The following is a 17,611-nucleotide window of genomic DNA, read 5'->3' as shown; positions in this document are numbered from 1 at the left end:
TATAATATATAATATATGTATATATATATACATATATATTGAATTATATTGAATAATATAATATATTATTATATTATATTTCATTATTAGTTATATTAATATTTTTTATTATATTGTATATATAATATATTGTTATATTATATTATATATTCAGCCAGGCTCCGTTTTTCACTTTCACAAAAGTTTTCCGATTTACTTTTGAAATCACATAAATTGGGGCTCTCTTTTTCCCATTCCGCAAGATTTCTTCGTTTTCAAAACGAAAACATTTTCGTTGACGAAATGAAAAGTAAACGGCTTTTTATACAACAAAACGAACCCTAATTGCAAAAGGAAAAAAATAGATGACTTATTGATGCATTAACATAAACTTGATACCTATATCAGGGTAATTTAACTTGTGCTTTTTTTATAAATAATTTTATTTTAACCCAACCTCAAATTTGGTTCGGACAAAATTGGCCACAGCAACAACAAATTTCGTTTTGGTGTAAGCAGCTGACGCATTCCGATTTGGTTATCGGAACGTTGGCAAGTAATCAATTTTTGCGTATAACAGCACAAATGTGCATGTAACAGCTCAGACTGTGCTTGTAACATGCGCTTAACAGAACATCTGGGTGAGCACAGCTGTTTCCCGCCCAATTTAATTCGGACTTCAAAATGTAAGTGCAGCAAATTAATTTTTTATTTCAAAATTACCGCTTTGTTCTTTATATCCAGGGGAAAGCATAAATCATCTCTTTAAGATGAAATCCTGGTGGGTTTTATGAAAGACAACCCGGACTTGGCAAAAGGATTTGTGAAGGGCGACCGAGTTGTTGTCGATGCCAAGTGGGCAGAGCTTTGCGGCGCTCTCAATGCTGTTGGGCCGCCAATCAAGGACGCATTGGGTTGGAAAAAGGTATGTGTTGCACAACAAAAGGTAGCACACTACTACATATATTCAATTCTACAATTTCAGGTTTGGGCAGATTGGAAAACAAACATCCGCAAGAAGATGGCGAAAAACAAATCAGAAACTCGAGCTACAGGTGGAGGGCCCTTCGCTCAGCAATCGCTTGGGGAATTGGAGGAGGAAGTGGCCAAGCTATGTGGCCTCTACGAAATGGTGGAAGGAGTAGGTGGGCCAGCGTATGGACTTCCCCCCCGTACGACCAAGGAGGCCGACACTGGGGTTAAGTGCGTGATGGAAGACCCCATTGAGGAGGAACCCTCAGAGAAGGACGAACCCTCAGAGAAGGAGGAGCCCATGCCGAAGCGCCGTCGAACTAGACCAGCGCAGACCATGGACCTCAACGATCTCTGCGCTGCTCAGCTGGATGAAATGTCGGCAATTTCCAAGAAAATTTCGGAACATTTCGAACGAATGGAATCCTTAGAGAAGGAGAAGCTCGAGGTCCAAAAGGCGCTTGTAGACAAATTTAGCCAAATTTTGGACAAATTTGCGAAATAATTAGTTTCCTATTAGTTTTTTTGTGAAACTTAGCTTTATTAGTTATAAAGAATATCGAATGACATAAAGAAGAAAACATGAAAAATTTTGCATTTTAATAAGGAATGGCCTGAGCTATTTCATCGCGTATAGATGATCCATTATTTTCAGTGTCGTCGAATTCATTTTCAGTGTCTAAAGGGTCGTCAAATCGAACATCCTCCTCGATTAAGACATTACGTCTTCTACAAATATTGTGCAGGGCACAGCATACATTTATAATTTGGCAACAAAATATTGGTGGGTAATTTAAAGTGCGTTGCAAGCAACGGAAACGGCTTTTAAGGACTCCAATGGTGCGTTCTATAATATTTCGTGCTCCAGTATGCTTTATGTTGAATCTGTGCTGATAGGTGGCTATCTCCGCGCTCCTATAAGGAGTCAGAACAAAACTCTCTAGAGCGTAGCCCGAATCAGCCAAAACAAACCCATTAATGGTCGTGGATAAATATTCCCTAGCAGGGGAGTGATTCCAAATGAAGGAGTCATGGCAGGAACCAGGGTGCGTGGCATCAATAGCAATTATCTCCATGTTGTAGTTACACACCACCATGGCATTCATGCTATAAAATCCTTTCCTATTATAGAACACGGAGTGGTTTTGTACAGGCTTTAGTATTCTGATGTGAGTTCCATCCACACAGGCACCAATTCGAGGCAATTTAAAGTTTCGATAGAAATATTCATATGATTGTTGCAATTGATGATTATTCATCTGCAACGAAATGAACTCAACACATAACAGCCTGTCCATCAACGGAATAAGTTTGTGAAGAATCTTTCCAAATGTACTGCGTCCAATGTTTATATGGTGGTCTTTGGCAACTGCCCACTGGTAGCAGCCAGTGGCGAGATATCGCATTACTGAAGCCAATTGCGTAGAGGGAGATAACTTCCTGGTAACACCTAAATGGGGTTGAACTTTCTCCAAAATCATTTTTAAATTTTTTTTTGTCGATCCGAAATGACTTCACAAATCTGAAAGCTTTACCATTAGCAATTTAATTTTCAATACGCATGCTGTTACTCACAGTTCGTCAGACATGATAAATACACAAGTGTTGCATCTAAGATGTCTAGATCTTCTTAGATCACGTAATTTCTGCAATCGTTTTGCTTCAAAACAAGCAATTGAAAAAATAAAAGGCATTTTAATCACGCTGTATTTTTACAAAGCAGCCAGGTCAGCTGTTTTTGTTTGCCAGAAACGATGAAAAAAGAAACATATCGATAAAAAAAATATGTGAAAACTGGAGCACCTTAAAACGAAAACGAAACGTTTTGGCTGAAAACGTAATCCGCAAAAGTAAATGAAAAACGGAGCCTGCCTGATAATTATAATTATTATTATTATTATATACATATAGTTAAATATCCGCAACTCGATTTTAAGTTTTTAAAAAAGACTTTTATTTTACAACTTAAATATCTTTATGTCACAAGATTTAAATGAATTCCCCGACTTGACTTTGGGTCTGCTTGTCTCAAACGGAACTGATCTCTCTGCTGCTGGCTAGTTTCCATGAGCCCTTCTCTTGGAACTCCCGACTCTGGCTTCGGGCGTTGCTTTCCTCGGCTGCATCTTCGTGTCGGTGGCGTACGTGCCTGGATCGATATTTGGGGATGCGTCGGCTTTGATGAAAGGCATCCACTGCTGGCGATCGGTGTTGCATTACATGACGGAGCTAGGAATGTGATACTCCTTGGTTTTATGTCTAGCTTTGATTGGTCCTCATGAGTGGCGTGATTCTAAAGAATCGATTTCTCGAGAGTGGCGTGATTCTAATGTTGATGAAACAATGTGGTCCATTGTTTATATTATGGGGGGCCGTAGTTATTGATTCTTGAGTGGGGTCCTGTTACTTGTTTGGATGGGGTGGATGAATTGTACATAAACATAATGTGTATGGGATGTGGGGAATTATGGATATGTCACTCCCCCAACGTTTGTTATTAGCCTGTCCCTAGGCGATTACCCTCGGGTATAGTGACGGGGTGTCAAGTGCGGTGGCTGGGGTTGGTTCCTCTTCTGCTTCTATTATAGGGTTAATACATTTAACCGTGAATCTTTTAGAAGTTTTCTTAAATTTAAGAGCTACATAACTTAGTAGTACTAATATAATTATGACAAATGAAATTAGTAGACTTATTTGTAATAGGTTACTATATTTGGTGTATTGCATAATTATTTCATTAGTTTGGACATACGACAGTGGTTTTATTTTAGTTATGTTGTTGTTGACATAAACATTCTGGGCAAAATCTAACATTGTGTTTGATATTGTAAATTCATTTAATTGGATTGAACAGTTGTAGATTTTTATAATGGTATTTCCTTCCGCTATGATTTCTTGGTTTACACAATTCTGGTTTAGCGTTGTTTTTGGAAGATTCCATGTGATTAGTATATTGGGTTCAATAAAGTTTATTTGAAAGTTTTGAAAAGTTTTGGAATATGGACATTTAGTGGGAATTTGCATTAAAATTCCTTTTATACAATGGTCATTGGTTTTCAATCTAGTTTCTTTAACAAATACTTCTTCATTTTTTATGTAGTACTTGTCGTATTTCATATCTGTTAACATGTTATTTAATTCGTCTGGATACGGAACGATTTTATAGATTGGTACTTTTGTAATGTCTTTGGGAATGTTGGAAATTATTAGAATTTCGTTGGTATCGGATTTTAGCCATGTGGAGGTTTTTATATTTAGTATTTTCTCAGAATTTATTTGTTCCAGGTAGTCTTGTTTTAATAATTTTGGATCAAATATACCGAGCCTAGTTAATTGCATACCTAGTTCTATATCTTCGATATATTCTGTGAAATGTTGTAGATTGAATATCAAAATTTATATTTGGTGATTCCTGTCTTTTTCTTCATTTAGTTTGTTTATAACGTTTATTCCGCTATTAACTGCATCTATTACCAAATTTAGTTCATTCATTTGAATGCTATGGCTGGCTAAATTTTCTATTTTTTGTTCCAAATCGACTTTATCTTCCTGATCTAGTGTTCCAAAGAGATATTTGTAGGCTGTTCCTACTATATTGATTAGGCCTCTTTTATTTCTTTTGGTTATTTTTAGCCCGTTCATTTCTCTTTGCAATTTGTCTACTAGATATTTTATTTGGATTATGTCCTGGAATTTAGTGGCTTGCATTAATAAATTTTGGTATAGTTCTTCGGTTTTAGTTACATTAACAGTAAGATAATGGTATTCGTAATTGATAGGTATGTTAATCGATCCAGTTTTGAATATCATATATCCGTTTTGGGATTTTAAAGGATTTATTTCTATGTTTTGGCCCTGTGCCATTACGATGGTAATTATGAGGAAGATGAGGATTTTAATTGTGTTGAAGTTCGCCGATTCCATTAACTTCCTCGGTTTCTCTGGAATTATTATATTTGCTTCTATTAGATTTCTTCTTTTTCTTGAATTTTGATTTATAATGAGTTATTTTCCTACCCCTATTCTTTTCTTCATAATGTTTTTCGTCTACCTGTCTAATTTCGCCCGTCCTTTTGAAAGGATTTGTTACCTTAGACTTAACTATAGGTGATAGTTTATAGCGGGTATCTACTTCATACTCTATGCGGTTTTTATTTAATTGAGTGATTTTATTCACTTTATTTAGTTGGGTGTCATAATCAGGTGAGCCTGCATAAATGAATATATCAGCTGGTGTCCTATTTGTGGTATTATGTTTGGTTTTATGATTATAAGTATAAAGAATTAATTCAAACTTCGTGAATCTATCTTCTGGGTTATCCTCGCTAGATATTATTCTTAATTTTTCATTTACTGTTTTATGAAATCTTTCTACGTCAGATATTCCATTTTTGCTGGAAGTGATCTCTATTTTGACGTTTTCCGCATTCAGCCATGCTTGCAATGCTGTGCACATAAAAGCTGAATCATAATCGGCTTTGATTTCAATTGGTTTGCCCATCTCGTTAAAACCTTTCATGATGGCTCTTTTTGCTTCTAACCAGTCACGACTTTTTACTTCTACAAGAGTGGCAAACTTCGAGTATACGTCAATACATGATAGGAACTGTTGGTTACCAACCATATAGAAATCTATGACGTATTTCTCTCTGATGTTCAGTATTTCCGGTGTAGTTTCGAATGCCAACTTCGTATTTCTATGCTCTGTTTTGGCAATATTACAAGTAGGACATTCGTTTATGATGTTTTGGAATAGTTTTTGATAATCCGGGTAATAGTATTTTCCGCTAAACCAATTGACGGTTTTCTCTATCCCTGGATGGAGTAAGCCTTTATGATTCTTTAATATGGTTTCTTTTAATTCAGCGTAATTCTGAATATCTAGGAGTTTCGTGCTTGATTTAATAGCTTTGGTTATATTGTTAGAATTAATGATTTCTAAATAGGCTTTTTGGAATGGAGGAAAATCTATTTCGTTATGGAAATATAATGCGCTCTTTTTGGTGCATAGATATTCCTTTATTATATCCTTCGCTAAGGTGTTAGTCATTTCCTTATACGTGATCTTGATGATTAGCTTGTGAAAATAACGAATTGTTTCTACCTTATCTTTATTGCCTTTTATTAGCTCAATTTGCCGATTGTAATAGTTAATTGGTCTTTCCGTGATAGCAATGTGATTTAGATTGTCTTCCTGTGCGCTATGTACAGTTGCACCAACGCTATTGGAAGCTTCTCCAAGGAGATTTTCATTAATCTTTACCCTTGATAAGGCATCAGCTACATGATTTTCTTTGCCTGGTAGATATTTCATTTTAAAATCAAACTCATTCAGTTTTATTTTCCACCTTTGTAATTTCATATTTGGCTCCTTGAGGTTGTTCAACCAAATCAAGGGATTATGATCGCTTTGTATCTCGAATGTTCTACCGAAAAGGTATGAACGGAAATACTTGGTTGCCCATACGATCGCTAATAATTCCTTTTCGATGGCTGAATAGTTTATTTCATGTTCATTTAGGGTTCTGCTAGCGTAGCAGATCGGTTTGTGTTCTTATGACAAAACCGCTCCCAATGCTATGTTACTAGCGTCGGTTGTTACCGTGAACATTTTGTCAAAGTCTGGGAACGCAAGGATAGGGTCTGAGGTGATGAGTACTTTTAGTCTCTCAAATGCCTCGACGTACCTTTCTTCCTTGGGGTCTATGACAGCTCCTTTCTTTAGTTTGAGTGTCATGGGTTTTGCTATGTTTGCAAAATTAGGAATGAATTTCCTGTAGAACCCGCACAGACCTAAGAATGACTTTATTTGTTTAGTCGTTTCTGGTATTGGAAATTTGACAATGGCAGAGATTTTGCCTGGATTTGGTACTATTCCTTCAGTAGTGACTTCATGACCTAGGAATTCAGTTTCCTTTTTCATGAATTCACATTTATCCATTTGTAGCTTCAAGTTGGCGTCTCTCAACTTTCCAAATACTCTCCTTAGTGACAACAAGTGTTCTCCCAAAGAAGTGGAAAATATAATGATGTCATCTAAGTATACAAAGCAATCTTTGAAGATTAACTCTTCTAGCAGATTGTTCATACATCTTTGGAAGTTAGCTGGGGCAGTGGTTAGCCCAAAGGGCATACGAGTGAACTCGTAATGTCCATGCTTAGTGCAGAACGCAGTTTTGGGGATTGAGCTAGGTTCCATGGGTATTTGATGGAAACCTTTTGCTAAATCGATTGTCGTAAAATACTGACATTTACCTAGTTTGTCTAGGATTTCATCCATTCGTGGAGTTGGGAATTTGTCCTTAACTGTTATTTCATTTAGACTTCTATAGTCTACTACCATTCGATATTTTTGCTTTCCTGAAGCATCTATCTTCTTCGGAATCATAGATATGGGCGAGCAGTAAGGAGAATTCGACTTTCGAATTATTCCCTGCCTGATCATATCTTTGATTTGCTGGTTTACCTCCTGATCATGTATCTGGGCATATTTGTATGGTCGTCTGTAGACCGGGTCTTCATGTTGAGTTTTGATCTCGTGCTTGATTGTACTTGTGAAAGTCAAATTGTCACCTTCTCTGTACTGCACATCCTTAAACTCATATAAGACCTTCTTTAACTCTTCCCTCTCTTCGTCGTTTAAGTGTTCCAATCTTAATTGATTACATTCCCTTAATTCATTGTCTAGAGCGGAAGCGAAGTATTGATCTCCCTCTGGAGATGGGTCAAGGCACTTAGGTGCGATCTTCTCTTCTTTTGTAGAGGGATCAGTGCACTTCTGTGCGGTCTTGCCGGCCTCAATAGCTTCTCCACTCTGAATGATTGGGTACGACCTAGCTCCTAGTGTTACAGTGTCATTTCTGTAATCGATGACGGCTTTACTTGCCATCAAGTATTCTCTTCCTAATAAAATATCATAATTTTCGGAAAAGTTATGTATGTAGAACTTTTGTTCGGACGGACATGTTTTGTTCGCATTCCTCATTATACTCTTAGTTAAACGGACAGGTCCATTGATGGTATGGACCGTAAGGTTATCGTCTTTTATCTCGGAATCTGTATAATTTTCTTTCATGATGTTGATCGATGATCCCGAGTCAGCGATACACCTTAATATTCTTTTATTAATGGTAATGTTTATATAGGGTCCTCCTCGGTTTCTTCCGAGGCGGCTTGATGAAAATTTACGTCCATCTTCGTTTGGCCACTCTGGCTCTCCCTCCCTCTTTTAGTAGGTTGGTTGGGTCCACTCCCACTAGCTTGGTTTTGAGATATTTGCTGATTGAATGGATTCTGAGCCCTACCTTGTTTCAAGGAATTTTTGAACTCATTGTATAATCCAGGATTTTGGGAATTTTGATTTTGATTTGTTCGATTAGTCTGACCTGTTCCAGATGAACTCTGAGTTTGATTGTGATAGTTAGTAGTATTATAATTTGGATAATAGTTTCCAACATTCTTTCGATTTGATTGAGACGATTTCGATTGATCTTTATTTGTACCTGAATCTGTTGTACTAGCTTCGTACAATCCTTCTTCTTGTGCTGCCTTCTTAAGATTAGACAATGTGGTAATATCTTTTCTTGCTAAGGTCATGAACATTCTGTCAGGAAGTTTTCGAGTAATGACATCTTTAATTGTGTTGTTCAAAGCGTTTTTATAAATGACATTATTTTCTGGTATGTTTTCTAAGTATAGCTTATTGTTTATTAATAATGCTTTTATCTCTAATTCTTCTATTAACTTACGAAGACTGCCGTTGAATCTGGTGGTGTATAGTTGTCGTAGGAGTTCTTCATATGGTGTGTGATTTTTGAACTCGTTAATCAGCGCCGTCTTCAGTTCGAGCCACGTGTTTGGTTGTATCATTTGCGATATGCGTTGTGCCTCTCCTGACAGTTGGATCTCGGTCGCTCCAAATAGGATCCTTTGTTGGCGAAGATCTTCAGTTGGATATAATCCGCATACATATTCCATTCGTTTTATAAATGAGCTTAGCTGTCCAGATGAACCGTCATAGGCAGGTATTTGTCTGATCGACAGCAGTGCCTGGTTCAAGTGGATTTCGCTCAATGATAGTGGTGGTAACGCCATGTTGTTGGTGTTGATTGGGTTTTGTTTTGTTTTCAGTAGTTTTTAACTTTATTTTGGTTCACTTGTAAGTTTTTTGATTTTGTATTTAGTGTTTCACTGTTCTTGGTGGATCACTATCTCCGCTTACTTCAGTTCACTTAATTTTAGTTTTGCAAATCGTATGTGCTCGTAACACATAGGTTCTTTGGCGGATTTCACAATTTTATTAACGATTCCGGGATTACGTGATCACAGTAATTAGAAATTACACAAGCTGACCATTACCGAAATATAGGAGTTAATTTTAAACGAAATCCTACCGACTGCACCAGTTAAATATCCGCAACTCGATTTTAAGTTTTTAAAAAAGACTTTTATTTTACAACTTAAATATCTTTATGTCACAAGATTTAAATGAATTCCCCGACTTGACTTTGGGTCTGCTTGTCTCAAACGGAACTGATCTCTCTGCTGCTGGCTAGTTTCCATGAGCCCTTCTCTTGGAACTCCCGACTCTGGCTTCGGGCGTTGCTTTCCTCGGCTGCATCTTCGTGTCGGTGGCGTACGTGCCTGGATCGATATTTGGGGATGCGTCGGCTTTGATGAAAGGCATCCACTGCTGGCTATCGGTGTTGCATTACATGACGGAGCTAGGAATGTGATACTCCTTGGTTTTATGTCTAGCTTTGATTGGTCCTCATGAGTGGCGTGATTCTAAAGAATCGATTTCTCGAGAGTGGCGTGATTCTAATGTTGATGAAACAATGTGGTCCATTGTTTATATTATGGGGGGCCCTAGCTTGGAGTATGGGAAGAAACAGTTATTGATTCTTGAGTGGGGTCCTGTTACTTGTGTGGATGGGGTGGATGAATTGTACATAAACATAATGTGTATGGGATGTGGGGAATTATGGATATGTCACTATACATATATTATATATTTACTATATAGTTTTTCTTATTTTTTTTTATTTAATTATATTTTACATACATTTTATCATGCCTCGTAAGAATAAGATATCTGCTTTGCAGCTGTCTCAGAGACGCAAATTTAGATAAAGATCTAATAGAGATAGAAATTCAGAAAATTTAGAAAATTTAGAAATTGTTGAAAATGTAATAGATGCAGACCCTGAGTTCGTTGAACCAGTTAGAAACCAAGAGCTAGAGACGGAGGGACCAAATCAAGAGACTGCTTGGCAGGTTTCCGGTGTAGGTCAGGAAGAGCAGGCAGCCATCCCTGGTGAACAGGTAGAGAAAACTGTAGGCAATAGTGATGGCATAAATGCACAGAATAAAGGACAAGTGTCCGTGCGTCAGTCCGTACGTTTACGGAACCAACATGTAGAGAATATAGAAGAAATATAGGGCTACAAAGCAGGCACAAAATACCGCCGAACATGTACTGAGACGAACAGACGCACAGATTAGACACGAGGAGCAAGTGGCCGATACTGTGCGTCGGTCCAGACGAAGACAGGACTCGGACTATAGGGCACGAGAGCAAGAACAGAATACAGGAGAACATATAGTTAGGGGAACAGACGCACAGATTAGACATGAGGAGCAAGTGGCCGATACTGTGCGTCGGTCCAGACGAAGACAGGACTCGGACTATAGGGCACGAGAGCAGGAACAAAACACTGTAGAACATATAGTTAGGCGAACAGACGCACAGATTAGACACGAGAAGCAAGTGGCCGGTACTGTGCGTCGGTCCAGACGAAGACAGGACTTGGACTATAGGGCACGAGAGCAGGAACAAAACACTGTAGAGCATATAGTTAGGCGAACAGACGCACAGATTAGACACGAGGAGCAAGTGGCCGATACTGTGCGTCGTTCCAGACGAAGACAGGACTCGGACTACAGGGCACGAGAGCAAGAACAGAATACAGGAGAACATATAGTTAGGCGGACAGACGCACAGATTAGACACGAGGAGCAAGTGGCCGATACTGTGCGTCGTTCCAGACGAAGACAGGACTCGGACTATAGGGCACGAGAGCAAGAACAAAACACTGTAGAACATATAGTTAGGCGAACAGACGCACAGATTAGACACGAGGAGCAAGTGGCCGATACTGTGCGTCGTTCCAGACGAAGACAGGACTCGGACTATAGGGCACGAGAGCAAGAACAGAATACAGGAGAACATATAGTTAGGCGAACAGACGCACAGATTAGACATGAGGAGCAAGTGGCCGATACTGTGTGTCGGTCCAGACGTAGACAGGACTTGGACTTTTTGCTTCTGAAGTAAACGGATGTCCTCTACAAATTGAGTTTGTTGAATGTTCCAAATAAGGCAATGTGAAGCAAAACGAAGTTCATCTGGCGTCGGTGAGGTTGTGGTAAACGTCGATTGTTTCCGACATCTCCTTATGAACCTAATCATCCAAGCAATGAGACGCAGACTGTGAGTGTACGAGCTGATATTATCGACGATGTTGAGGATATTATTTGTCTCGTGTACGGCAGCAAACAAACTTTTCCGATTCTCCGAGTTAACCACGTCCATGTCAATATCAAGGTTTCCACCAGTGGCGGGCCAGTTTAGTGAATCTTCGACTAGAAACGTAGGACCCGAAAACCATGGAGACTTAATCAACTCGCTCACGTTACAGCCTCGCGACAGAATATCAGCAGGGTTTTGATGTGTTGGCACATAGCGCCATTTTCCATCAGACGTTAAATCCTGAATATCGGTCACTCGATTTCCAACAAAGGTCGATAAGGTGACTGAGTGTTGTTGCAGCCAATGCAATACGAGCTGTGAGTCGCTCCAAAAATAAGATGTGATAGTGTGTTTACTGAATATGGCCTTGACTTTGTTATACAACTGAGAAAGTAGATGTGCGCCGCATAGTTCAAGCTTCGGAAGAGACTGTTTCTTCACTGGTGCTACTCTAGACTTAGAAGTGAACAATTTCACTGTGACCTGTCCAAGCGAATTCTCCGTGCGCACATAAACACAGCAGCCGTATGCCCGAATCGATGCGTCGCAAATTCCATGTATTTGAATGCTCCTAGTATCAGGCTGCAAACAAAAACGAGGTACCGCTAGTGACGACAGTGAATTCAGCGATTCCAAACACTTGCTCCATGCGTGGCTTAAATTCTGGGGGACAGACTCGTCCCAGTCGAGTTTCAAAAGCCACAACTCCTGAAGAATGATCTTAGAGACAATGACTAACGGTGATAGCAGACCGATTGGATCGAATAGCGACGACGCAGTAAACAAAATTGTTCATTTTGTGGTAGTGGGATAGACTTCCTTTGGATTAAATGTGAAACTAAATGCATCACTTCGTTGATGCCAAGTTACGCCGAGTGTGCTGCTGACTGAGTTTTCTGAAATGTTTAATTCCTTGGTAGATTCGTCTTCCATCACGCCTAGATGATTTGAATGCCACTTGCATAATGGAAACTGACCACGAGCGAGAGTTGATGTGATTTCAGTTTTTAGTTTGAAGAGTGTATCTATGTCATCAGCCCCACACAAAAGGTCATCAACATAAAATGCAGTTTTAACAGCAGCAGCCCCTAATGGCCATGCATCCTTACAATCCTCAGCCAAGTAATGCAAACTACGAGGTGCGAGAAAAGGGGCAGACGCAGTCCCATATGTCACTGTATTGAGTTGGTAGGTTTGAAGATCCGTATTTGGAGATGCTCGCCACAAAATGTACTGGAACTTTCTATCCTTCTCACTCACAAGTACCTGCCTGTACATTTTTGTGACGTCGGCTGTGATGCCGAACCTATGCATGCGGAACCGCAGCAATTGCAAGTACAACTCATCCTGAATGGTAGGGCCGACTAAAAGTAGATCGTTAAGTGACCTTTGAGATGTTGTACGGCAAGAGGCGTCAAAGACAACTCTGAGCTTCGTCGAGGTATTGCTTGGTTTCAGAACGAAATGGTGGGGTATATAATAATGCGGTTCTTCCAAGTTAGGATTCAGTACGAGGGACATATGGCCGAGACTTTCGTATTCCTGCATGAACGAAATATACTGCTAGCGAATTGCCGGTAGACGAGCGAGACGTCTCTCAATGGCAAAAAATCGAGTTCGAGCTGTATCGAAGGAACTTCCAAGACAACTTGGATCTTCTTGAAATGGCAAGCGAACGACAATCCGCCCACTGGCATCCTGATGTGTTGTGTCCCTGAAATGGTCCTCACAGCGACGATGATTTGGGAGCATTCTAGCGCTTAGATCGACAAATGAGTCCACTTTCCATAATTGCTGCAAATTCTTGTCGATCGACTCTTCTACAGTCGCCAAGCACAATGGTGGCTGTCTGTTATATTGCCGCTGGTACCTCCCAGCAACAACCCAACCAAAAAGAGTCTTCTGCAAAGTGGGAAGATTTGGACCAATGCGAATCTGGCCAACAGCTAGAGCTCCATAGAAGGCTTCGGTCCCCAGTAACAAATCAATACGTTTAGTCCTATAGAACGATTCGTCAGCCAATGGAGTGTTAGCTGTTCCAATTCGATATGTCGATCTCACTATCTGGCTGGTAGGCAATATGGGATGTCATTCCAAACTGGAGAGTGAGCTGATAGCCGGAAGTACGTGACTTAATAGAGGTAGTCGTACGAGCCTTCAAACTAGTAAGGGAGTCTCCTATACTGCGAATTCCAATGTGGTGTCTTTCACGACGAAGGCGAAGCTTTTGTGCAAAGGTTTCGGTTAAAAAATTAACCTGAGAACATGAATCAAGCAACGCTCTACCGAGTTTGTATTCACCTGTGGCATCCTTTACCAAAACCATAGCTGTTGCCAACAAAATTTGATCATCTGCTGCGATCTCCATATGAGAGTGTGAAGCAGCTTGATGAGCCGTTTGCCAGGAGGGTTGCGCTGGTTGGAGTACCGGTTCAGTAGTTGAAGATTGTCCTGCTGATGATTGGGGTGGCTGTTGCGGCTGAGAGTGATGCAAAGATGAATGATGATTCCGATTACAGGATCGGCAACGATGAGTCGATGAACATTGCGCCACTCTATGACCATTTCCAAGACAATTGATGCAGAGACCGAGGCGTTTTGCATTGTCGTACCGTTGGTTGCTGTTCATAGCCTTGAACTGAGCGCAATTAGAGATCTTATGGCCAGAACTAGAACAAAGTGTACAAGACGGATTAGTGATAGCAAACGACGAGTTTATTTGGTGATTAGAATGACGATTTGACTTATTGGATTCAGCCTTTCGTTGTGACGAAGTAGCAGCCGAGTTTCCAGACGAATGGAGAAACTGACAGTGGCGTTCCAAAAGCTGTGTGCATGCTAGCCAGGTTGGCAGAGTTTTGTAGTCCTGCGATTCCTTCCACTTGTTCCGAGTTTGCTGATCACACTTTTCCATTATAATGTATATAACCATAGCGTGAACAATGTTCTCAGGTTTGCCGATGGACTCCAGCGAGCTTAATATAGCGGATGCCTTATCCACTAGGCTGTGAAGCTGCTGACTGTTTGACCTTTCCACAGGTTGTAGTGCAAACAATGCCTCAATACCTTCTAAAAATATAAGAGTAGGATTATCAAAACGGCTTTTGAGTTTTGCTAGGGCCTTCGGATAGTTTTCGCTTGTAACCTGGAATGCCTGAATTGTATCTAATGCCGGCCCCGTGAGGCAGGTCAGCAAATAATTAAACTTTTCTATATTAGACAATCCAGACTCACGCACAACAATTTGCTCGAACGAGTGAATGAAATTCTTATAGTTTGCATATGATCCGTCGAAAGTGGGTAGCGACAACCTTGGTAACGATGACTTCACTGGCGGTGGGTGGTAGTCCGGCGCAACAATGCTGGCGTTCAGATCTCCTCCCATTTTTTCCTTTATGGCTAGCTTGATTGCTATGTATGTATCCTCCAAATCTGCCCGTCCTTCATCATTCGGACTAAGGTCTTCAATATTAGCTTGGACATTTAAAACATTCTTGAAATACGTTTCTAAGATGTTCAACCGATAGCGAAGCTCATCATTGCATATCGGGGTTTCCGATTTAGCATCTACCACAGATTTGATCCGAGTTATATTTCGTTTTATATTGCTCCGTTGGCGTTTTAAGTCTTCGAGCGTCGTCATTTTGTTGTGTAGTGTAATTACGCTGACACAGAACTAGAGCTTCCAAAAATAACAACAACAAAAAAACGCAGCAAGCAGCAGCAGCTAGAGCACAAATCCAACGGTGAAAGCAAAAGCAAAAGTTCCAGCAGCGGCAACGAAAGCAAAACGAAAGTGAAGCGGTGGAATTCCAATAGAAAGAATGCGTTGATCGATGGACCAAAGCAGGTAGCTGCAAAGCGAACGAACCGAGAATGCAAGCGCCGTTGAATGCGTTGTGGGTGACAAGCGAATGATAAAATTAAGCGAGAACGGCGAGAGCAAGGCGAGGACAACGATCCCACGATCTAGACGAACAATTCTGATACGGTTTTCGGAACTTTCGATTGCAGCTGCGAGACGAGCGAATGTTGTAATTGTTGCCTTTGTAGATTGCGATTAGTTTAATTGTTCACAGAAGAATTAACATAACACACATGCCCCACGTTGGGCGCCAAAATGTTTGTACACGGAGCGTTTTCCGCATTAATGTTAATTCACGGATGGGGGTGTGTTAGTTATACCCGATACTCAAAATGAGTATTGGGGTATATTAGATTTGTGGTAAAAGTGGATGTGTGTAACATCCAGAAGGAATCGTTTCCGACCCCATAAAGTATAAATATTCTTGATCAGCATCAATAGCCGAGTCGATTGGGCCCTGTCTGTCTGTCTGTCTGTCCGTCTGTCCGTCTGTCCGTCTGTCCGTCCGTCCGTCTGTCCGTCCCCTTCAGCGCCTAGTGCTCAAAGACTATGAGAGCTAGAGCAACGATGTTTTGGATCCAGACTTCTGTGATATGTCACTGCTACAAAAATATTTCAAAACTTCGCCCCGCCCACTTCCGCCCCCACAAAGGACGAAAATCTGTGGCATCCACATTTTTAAAGATACGATAAAACCAAAAACGCAGAATCGTAGAGGATGACTATATGTTCTAGATCGTAAAATCTCAATCAGATCGTATAATTATTATAGCCAGAATCAAGAAAACAATTTCATTCTTTCTCGCTCTGTCTCTCTCTAACACACAGGTTTCATGGTCGGTTTTGCCAATTGCAAAATATGAGTTTAAGGATCTCAGAACCTATAAGAGCCACAGCAACCAAATTTGGTATCCACACTCCTGTGATATCGGACCTTGACCGTTTCGTGTCCAAGTTTCGCCACACCCCCTTCCGCCCCCGCAAAGGACGAAAATCTGGGGCATCCACAAATCTCAGAGACTATTAAGGCTAGAGTAACCAAATTTGGTATCCGCACTTCTGTTAGATCTCACTATAAAACGTATATCTCAGAATGTCGTGTCGTTTAATATTCGCGGCGTCTGCCGGAGGAGAGCCATACTGACTAAGTATCGGGTATAAATGTAGAGTTGCGGTGTCCGCAGCAACTCACAACGTTCCCCCTCGTCAGTTCAATGTTCATGTATATTACAACTGCCCTATTCATACGCTCATGAGTGTATTGCACCGCTTAGGTAACTATTTTTACGCGCATAGCTGTGTTGTTATTGCTCGGGTCCAAAACATAGCTGTAATGTTCTCACACGTATAGCTAAAGCCCGCAGCTGCACACGCATACAACGATGTGTACCGTTTTGCATTGGACCGTCGCATCGCCTGATCTTTCAATTCCCTTTTGGCTCGACTTCTTTTGTGGAGTGGAAGTTAGTCAAAATCTCTAAATGAAACCAACCGCACGCATAGTTCATACCGCCGCATCATAGACACCCCCGCTATTCATATACACGTTGTAACATAACCGCCAATCTTAAATACTAAATATATGTAAATAAATAAGCTCAATATATTAAAAGATTATACAGTCCACTAATTCATAACCATAGCAAATTTTGGTCCTTCGAGCCGGATCTCCGCGTTTGAGTTTATTTATATACATATTGAGTGATATCGTTAACCGCTGTTTGCCATGAAGGCCCTAGTGCATCTTTTAATTCAGCAACGTGGTGCCTGCAAATCCCAATTAACTCGCGTGGCTACGGAGGCTCAAGAGTTTGTACAGTCATGTACTTCTGTGCAAACATTAGAGCACAAGTTGGACCGACTGGCTGCAACTTTCAACCGCTTTATGGAGCTCTCTGAAGAGCTGGTCCAATATAATGATGAAGATGAATACGTGGATCCGGATTTGGATATCCCCGAATATGAGAAAAGGTTCTTTAGTGCGCATAGTATTTTCACTGAAGCCATACGTGACCGGAGCAGTCACGATAATGAGCACGACAACTCAAATCTACTGCTATCAAACACTGTGGAACGCTTATTTGAGGGACAAACTCAACTTCTGGAGAGGATTCGGGACTCATCGGGAACCACAGAGCAGTTCGAGAAAATTCGCATTCCGACGTTTTCGGGCAGATACGAGGATTGGTGTCAGTTTAGTGACTTGTTCTTACGCTCAGTCGACAAGAAGAGTAGTCTGTCCAAGTGCCAAAAGTTTCATTATT

General features: G+C 40.5%; 1 long non-coding RNA gene across 2 annotated transcripts; it reads right to left on the bottom strand.

Annotated features, from left to right (window-relative positions):
- Positions 1–164: 164 nt before the first annotated feature.
- On the bottom strand, positions 165–2,733 carry LOC117186565. Of its 2 annotated transcripts, XR_004471574.1 has the most exons (3): positions 2,527–2,725; positions 437–2,473; positions 165–320 (listed from the first exon to the last, which is right to left on the bottom strand). It is a non-coding gene; the product is annotated as an uncharacterized LOC117186565 (long non-coding RNA). The 2 variants fall into 2 exon arrangements; XR_004471573.1 differs by lacking the exon at positions 165–320 and having other exon boundaries at positions 1,474–2,473; positions 2,527–2,733.
- Positions 2,734–17,611: the final 14,878 nt, after the last annotated feature.

Source organism: Drosophila miranda, chromosome XR (genome assembly GCF_003369915.1).
Source record: "Drosophila miranda strain MSH22 chromosome XR, D.miranda_PacBio2.1, whole genome shotgun sequence".
NCBI classification, from domain to species: Eukaryota; Metazoa; Arthropoda; class Insecta; order Diptera; family Drosophilidae; genus Drosophila; species Drosophila miranda.
Note: the sequence above shows the minus strand (reverse complement) of the source record. Positions and strands in the feature narration are given on the sequence as shown.